This window comes from Cavia porcellus, unplaced genomic scaffold (assembly GCF_034190915.1).
Source record: "Cavia porcellus strain 051 isolate PalLab524CR breed Dunkin Hartley unplaced genomic scaffold, mCavPor4.1 scaffold_1, whole genome shotgun sequence".
NCBI classification, from domain to species: Eukaryota; Metazoa; Chordata; class Mammalia; order Rodentia; family Caviidae; genus Cavia; species Cavia porcellus.
Window position 1 is genome coordinate 136,526,091 of NW_026947484.1, and position 8,494 is coordinate 136,534,584.

The window sequence follows — 8,494 nt, forward strand, 5'->3', positions numbered from 1 at the left end:
AGAGATAGAATGACTTTGTTTGCTCCTAATTCCCTTCCATCTTCAAATATTAAGCAAGTACACCTTGTTGCTAAGTATTCATGATGTTCAGAAGGATGGTTAAGAGTATGGGACCAATAGTTTCCCTGCTTTTTGCTCCTGTGATAAAGTGGTAGGAGACATAAAAGCTTCTTGAAAAAACAGTACCCAGTACAGTTTTGCCTTAGCTTCCTAGGCCTACCCTTTTGTATGCAAGATATCCAAATACTTTCAAAATGAGATCAATTTTCTGGGTCCCAGTCATCGCCCTCTTCCATGTAGACTATGCTCTAGATGTACAAAATGACTTGCAATTTTACAAACACATTTTTATGCCTTTGCACTGTGGTGCCTCTCAAAAATTATCATTACCTTGCCAGTGGAAACTCTTACTAATCCTTCACTTCCTACATTTTTCTTCTCCGTGACTGGACCAGGCCGCACTGACTTCCATTCCTCCTGTATTTCCACTGTACTTGGTCTATGGTTCAGTCACAGCATCTTGTCCCACTGAATTTTAACTTACATCAAGGGTCCATCTCTCTCACAGCATGTAAGCATGCAAGTCCAAGGTTTATTTAAAGGTTTAAACTCCAAGGTTTGTGTCTCAAGCATCTACTACAGAGCTTATAGTAGGTGCTCAATGATGAACCTTGATTCTGTGAAGGAAGGTGTCTCACCTGCTCGGATAAGAACCTAAGGTTCTACAGAGATGAATGACATCATGACCAATGACAGAAGTTAGGGCAAAAATTTGTAGTAATAATTTGCCCATTAATGGTATCTTAAAGTTCTAAATTCTTATTTTTTATTTATGCTGATTGCTTTTTTTTTCTAAGCTTCGATCTCCTGTCTTTGTTTCCTAAGCTTGTGGCACTGCTACCATTCAAAATATGATTTCTGTGCAGCATGCTTATTGTCCCATCATATCAAGTTAATGCAAAGACCATTAAAGTTCCTGGGAAAGTATGGGGCATTAAATGCTGCTGACAGAAATACTGAGAGCAACATTAATCCTTTGTATCGTTTTCTTAGTCTCCAGTGTGTTAATTTCTGCTCTGATCTTTATAATTTCATCCTTCTGAGAACAACATTAAAACAAGAACAGAAAATCTCTTAAAAAATTATTCATACCCAACCAAAGAACTTCATAGAGTTTGACGTGTCCTTAGAAATTCAATCCTTTTGTTTATACAAAATTAGAGATTGGGAATTTCCCATGGTTCTTTTGCATTGTAAAACAAATGGATCAGTAAACTCAGCTATAAAGTTCTTCCTTCTTTAAGCCACAAAATTCTTTACAACCAAACCTCTGAAACTTCCTAGCACCTACACAAGATATACAAGATACGCAATGAGTGTGTAAGGAGATGTTTCAAGAAGAGGCCATGAGTAGCATTTCTCTCAATATAACCAGGAAAATCTTAGTTTTCATACACTGAATATTGGTGACTCAGCACCCCCTCCTAACCCCATTTTCTCTTGCCCACCTTCATTATAATCTCAGGGAAACTAAATAATTTTCCAGACTCTCCCTGCATGTAAGTGACTATGTGGTAGCTTGGCCAATGAAGGCAGCAGGAAGCCTCCATAGAAGCTCGGGCTTTCCTGATAGAAAAGACAAAGGAAGCAGGTGTTTCCCTTGCTTCTTTTATTGCCTGGAGGGTGACAGTGCTGGCTGTACCTATATCAGCTTTTTGCACTCATTACAGAAAGGCCAAAGACTCAGAGACATTGCCCTGTCAAAGCCCTGACATTGTTGAGCTGCCAAGCCACCACTGCACCATCTACCTCCTGACTTCTCGTCAGGAGAAACAAATACCTCTTTGTTTGAGCCACTGAATTTCTGTTACTTGCACCTAAGTGCTTTTCCAATATTCGCTTTATTCTAGCTGCTGAACTTTACTAAGTTTATTGTTCAAATCAGGTCAGACAAGTCTCTGTCCATCAAATGGAGAAATGAGGGAACCGTTAGTGTAATATCTACTTTATAAGTTTAGGTGTAAAACGTTTTCGGGTCATCAAGTCGGTCTCCAAGGGAAAGAGTTGTTTCAGTGAACAGGTAGCAGTTAACAGCAAGGGAGTCCACTGCTGCAATCTATTAATCACGTCATCATTCAGTGTGCTGCTTGATTTTGCTTTTGTGGCACAGAATTGAAAATAAATTTTAATTCTCACAAATGAAAGATTACAAATATAAGAGTTCTTTTGCCCTACAGTTGAGGTCAGAAAGTTTGTGTGAGGAGTATTTGGACGGTTTCCCTTTGAAGTGGAGTCAGTAACACAATGTAAGACCTGCTTTTATTCCTTAGCTGACAAATGTCCAGTGTGAATCCTTGGGGGAGGGGGTGTAGAAAAACAACTGTTAACAATTTTGAGATGTCCAGTGATGTCTCAGATCCCCCATTACCTACCTTTGTTAGATATTTACTCAAAAATTGTAAAAAAAGAATTTGTTTTGCTTAGAAAAGTGAACATACATTTTGTGCCTGTGATCCTTGCTGGTCAGTTACCTGAATTAACCTAGAAGTTTTGCTTTGCAAAGGTGAATTTCTTCACTCTTTTAAAAAAAGAGAGGAGCATTCAAACCTTTAAATTCTAAAAGTGTACATAGTATGTCATTACAAAACTTGTCCACTTGTCATTTTAAAACCGATTATTACAATATGATCATATAAGATACTGAGCAGAGAAATGTGTTTCATATAATTGCACAGAGGGCATGCATACTATATCTGACACACGTGTACAGTTTTATGTAAAGACACTGGAAGTTCTGCATTAAAATAACAATATGCTAGAGAAGAGACCAGTACAGAAGTGCAATATTCTGAATCAATTAGCATTCCTCAAATAATTATGGCAGCAACTTTATCTACAGAAGCATGTAAACTCAGAAGTATGGTTTAATGCATTCATTAGTGGTTTCTAACATGTGAGCATGAACATTTCACTGCAAAACTAATTTTAAGGATTTTAAATTATAAAACAAAATTCTAAAACATTTGAATAAAAATTTGTACCTTAATCTTTGCCTAAATATTGGAGTCCACTAGTCAGAGCTTTAAAAATTACCTAAATATTTATTCCAAAAAGTCCCTTCTATTCTAAAGTTTGCAATTTTGAAATAGATAGACAAACCCATGGACCTAATAATACTCGTTTATGCTGATCATTCATCCAGTTTTTGTGCTTATTTATTACCTATAAGGTGCATTTATTTAAAAGAACAATAAAACTGTTTTACTTTAAGATATTCCACAGAAGGTTGTTCCATGTCATGGGAGCTTGTTTTAATTTGCATACTTTTGCCAAAAAATAATTGTCAATTCCACTTAAAATAAGTTAAGCATAACATATGTCACAGCGAATAGTATTTGGAAAGTGAGAAATTTTAGGATTGGTTAGCTGACCAGTTAAGTAACCCCAGGAAGAGCACAGGACTTTCCTGTGCTTTCATCTGACCGCCTCTCTCCTGCCAATCATTTTCCCTCATAGCTGCAAGATTGCTGCGAGAGCTCCAGTGATCATTTCTCTGTGTAAACACATTTAAGTCCAGAAAAGAACCCCCCTGAATTTTTTTGTTCTTTTAAGAGCTAAAAAACTTTTTTAAGAAGCACCCGCAGAAGAGTTACTTTCCAAGCTCATGGATTAGAATTGAGTTACATGTTTCTTCTTCAGCCAATTTCTACTAAGTAAAATAAGATTGATGCCCTGGGGCTGGGAATAAGGCCAAATTTAGGGATGTCTGTGGCCCTGCTGAGGAATGTGCAGGATGGAAAAATGGGGATTCTGTGTGGGTAACCACTAGTGTCTGTTAAAGAGGCTAGAAAAATCACACGCTGGAGAGGTCCCAAAAGTTATCACTTGGCTGTCCAACCATCTTCCCCTCCTTGACTGTTTGGAGATGGAAAGAAATGACAGAGGGACTGTGAGGACAGTGAAAAGATAGGTTGTGTGTGTGCATTGCCAAAACATCCTGATAAAATAGATCGAATTGATCCGAATATGTTGTGTAGCTCAAAGCCAAGTATCTTTGGAATAGCTCGAAAGAGTTTAGTTTGGAGGTCATTTTACTTATGGTAGCAATTTAGTTTTTGTTTGTAGGGGTGTGTACAGTGGGCCAGTGACAGCTTTTCCTTCTGACAGTGCTGATTAATCTCCTGTGCATCAAAGTATGAGCTCCATCCTCAGAAAAAGAGTAAACACACACTTTCATTCTAGTTCCACACGAAGTTTTAAGAGTCTCACTGAGTACTGACACTTATTCATGAACTGAAATTTAGGGACTTACCATATTAAAGATATTTCTGCTTAGTTTAGTTGGGTGGAAGAGCCCACAAGATTTTGTGTTGGTAAATAAATCAAACAGCAAACCTAGGAAACATGATCATTTGTTAGCTATGTAGTTTTATTTGACTCTTCATTAAGGTCTGAATTTTACCACTATAAAATGGAGCTAGTAGGTTTATTTCAAGAACCAAGTAATGATGTGTAAGACTTTTAAATGACATAGTATAGCACTTTATCAGTGTTGGATCTAAAATCTAATCGCCATAAATCCAAACAGCATGATGGCTCTTACTCTCCAACTGAATTTGTTTCTGAATTTGAAATAGCATACCTTGTGAGGACAAGCTTGAAAATATTTTGAAAACTCAAGCAGCAGAAGTTCCCCTTCTCCACAAGAAAACTCATGCATGTACATAGTCCTGCATCCTTTCTTAGTAACTGGTTGAAAAGAGTCATCATCCTAAGCACACTGACAAGGTTCCTCCCAGTAGGTGATCAAAACAAATCAAGATGTGTGGGAGCTGAGGAGAGGGGGAAATGGTCTTCTAGATACTCCTTCTCCCTGCCTCAGTACCCTCCTCAGAACCATCTTTCTGGACCCATTCTGGCCCTGCACCACTGGTCCCATATATGGATCCTCTCTAAGTTCCTCATGACCCTAGAGACACATAAGCAACTCCAGCTCACTGTGACACCCAACTCTCACTCCTCACCTTCTACTTCACCCTTTGCCTTCACACTCCATTTTTCCTCTAGTTTGCAGAGCTGGAGACCCCTCCTCTCCTGGCACAAACAGATAGCTGATCTCACAGAAAGAAAATCAGATTAGGGTTAGCAATGAAGATCATCAGAATGGTAAATACACACCAATAATAAAACAATAAAAAGTTATAATCCAGGTGGTAAAAGAGAAACGAAAAGCCAAGTGCAGTGGCACATAATCGTAACCTAGCACTCAGAGGCAGGAGAATCATCATGAGTTCAAGGCCGGCCCAGGATATGTGGTGAGTTCAAAGCTGGCCTGAACTACATAGCAAGACTCTGTCTCAAAAACCTTCCCTCCAATGAAAAAAATCTCCTTAGGCATGGCAAAGCTGTAATGCTGCTGCTACCAGTACAGTTATTCCCTGAACCCTTATCTCTGAGATGCGCGGGACCTATGCTGCCAGCTGGACAACTGTTATGGTTTATATCTATCAGCTCCTCAAAGCCTCCAAAACTCATAGGCAAAACTTTGGAAGGTGATGGATTATGAGGGCAATTTAGTGGGCTTGCTGTTGGGGTTGGGGTCTGGTCAGAAGAAGTGGGACACTCTGGGGAAACTTGGAAGACAACCCCAACTTGCCACTCTGTTTTCTGTCTGCCAGAAACAAGCAGCTTTTCTTCCACTCTGCACCTCTGCCATGCTGCCCTGCCTTGACACTAGTGGACTAGGGACTGAAACCTCTAGAAACTGGGAACCAAAATAAATGTTTGTTCTTTTCATTTGTGGATGTTCAGGCCAGAGATGTAGCTAAGCAGTACAGCACCTTCCTGGCAAGTATGAGACCGTGAGTTCAATTCTGAGTAACAGCAACAATGAGAGAGAGAGAGAGAGAGAGAGAGAGAGAGAGAGAGAGAGAGAATAATTTGTGGTTTTAAATACTGTGTCTCAGTGAGGAGACAGTGACAAGAACAGCCACAGTCCATACCTCGGAGCTCAGCACTGCCAGGAAGGCCAGCTTCTCAGCATTCACTGTGTTCCTGAGCTTGGCACACTGTCCTGTGATTGGACTGTGCAGGCTGCAGGGATGCAGTGTGATGGAGGGTCCTGTTCCTTCTCTCACCCAGAGCCATCAACGATCAATCTTATGTGTGTTAAAACAAGATCCTGCAAGAAGCAACACCCAGATTCCGTGCTCTATTTACCCCTGAAACTCCCAGGTTCTATCTTCATTCCTCCTCCAGCAGATGCTGGAGAAACCGATGCTAAGTGACCTTATCAGTTTCCAACTCATCCAGAGATGGTTGACGTTTGCAGAGAGTGCAGACAAGCCAAATCATGGTTTGCTCCTGGCCTCAGTGCCAACACAGGCTGCTGCTTCTGACAAACACAGCTCGCTGCCTAGCAGGTCTGTGCAGAGCCTTTTTTGGGGTTATATTACTTTAGGAAGGGAAAAGTAGAAGATCTGCTGCAAATGGGGCATCCTTTCCCTCCTCATCCAACTGCTTCTGACTTAATGAACAGTTCCCTGGGAACACACTGGCCCCCTAGCTTATGGTTATATAAATACGTGGATTATTATCCTAACAATCACATTCATCTTCAGAATCATTTTCTCAGCGCTGCACAGTCTCTTCATAGACTCTGATCTGGTCTTTGCTGAATTTGCTGGATCCCTGCTCATTTTGTTTTCCACGTCTTTGTTTCTGCCTCTAATCTTTGATACAGTGCACATTTTCAATTGATTACACTCTTACTCTGTCATTTAATTTATAAGAGGGCTTCTAACTGTTGACTTTTTTTAAGTTTCTATGCATGGCAGGTTTTGGATTTGTTTGGCCTTTGGGGATGCATGGGCCTTCCATCTCTTATTTACTGGATTTAATCTCTCCAGCTCTAAATCAGCTCTGAAACCCGACTCAGCTTTCCAGCCATCCTTCTTTATTTTTCCCCTTCTCAATTACAATATTTTCAGGTCTGTTCAGTTCCTGAGATGTAAATGTGGTTTATAAGTCACAAAGCCTTGTCTGAGTTTGGACCCCATGCTGCCCCGTGCTAGCTGTGTGATTCTCAGCTCTTTGGTTATCATCTGTTCCTTGGGCTAGGCAGTGAACATGAGAGAACTTGCTTTCTCTTTTAGAGGTGAGTTCTGAGGATAAAATGAGGTCATAGATAAAAAAGAACTAAAGAGTGGTATAAAATATTAATTTTCATGTATCAAGTGTCACTCTGTGCCAGGAAGTTCTTTACATATGATTTTGTTTCATCCTCATAGCAATGCAACAAAGGATGGTATCATGACTATCTACATAATACCCACATGAGCAATTTGAGCCTTAGAGAAGTTAAATAATTGACCTGAGATCACCCAGTGTGTAGAAGCTGAAGAACCAGCACTTGTCCAGGTCTGTTTGGCTCTGGGCTGAGGGTTTTTAACCATGGCATCACCACTCGACCTAAGGTACCATCATTCAGGAGTAAGTTCAGGTTATCAATATAACTGCACACAAGAAATCCATTCCCAGCATGTTCTGGGAGGGGTTAGTCATTGGATGGCGGTCTGGAGAGGTATCACTTTCCAAAACTGTACTGAATTTCTGGAGTCAAAACCTATTTAATTGACTAAAGTAGCAACATAGTGCAGAGGTAATAAATATCTTTGTCTGAAATAAAAGAAATCAGACAGTGACTGTGGGTAGGTCATTTCTCAGGCCTTCTGTATCCTTGCAGTGGAAAGGAAGACTCAGGAAAGGAAACCATTAGAATGTCTGTAGGTCACAATAAAAATAACTAACATTTATGAAGTACTTAGTTTTTCTAAGCACTTCATGTTCAGTCTTACGTATAATAGAAGATAGGTCCTACAGTTCTCAGTCCCTTTTTGTAGGAGAGCAAACAGGAACAGAAAATATTTTCTTGAAGTTATATAATTACAGTAGGTTTCTCTCATTTGAGTAATGCAAAGCACACACACACACACACACACACACACACACACACACACACACAAACCCAGCAAAATAAAACATTGGTAAAAGGAAAGGGAGATAGATCTTTTACAAATGGGAATGGTTCTAGAGACTGAAGATAAGAGGAACAGGGAGGAGAAGGGAACAGAACAAGACTGAACATCCATCATGTACATATACCAAACGCCCACAATGAGTGTACACATTACATGTTGTACACATTAAGTGTAACATATGCGACAAAATAATAATAATAAAAATGAGGAGAGGGGATCCAGAGTCAGAGGGAGAGAGGAGGGTAGGGAGGGGAAGGGAAATAAAAAAGGATCATGATATGGTTATACATGTACCTACTCCCAAGATGAATGTAAACTTCATGTACTACAAACAAGTACTAATAAAATAAAAAAGAGATAAGAACAGAATTTGGAAACCACACACTCAGCTTTCTTCTACAGTTTATATGAATTACATTATTAGTTGCCTCAGATGGATGAGTAACTGCACCTGA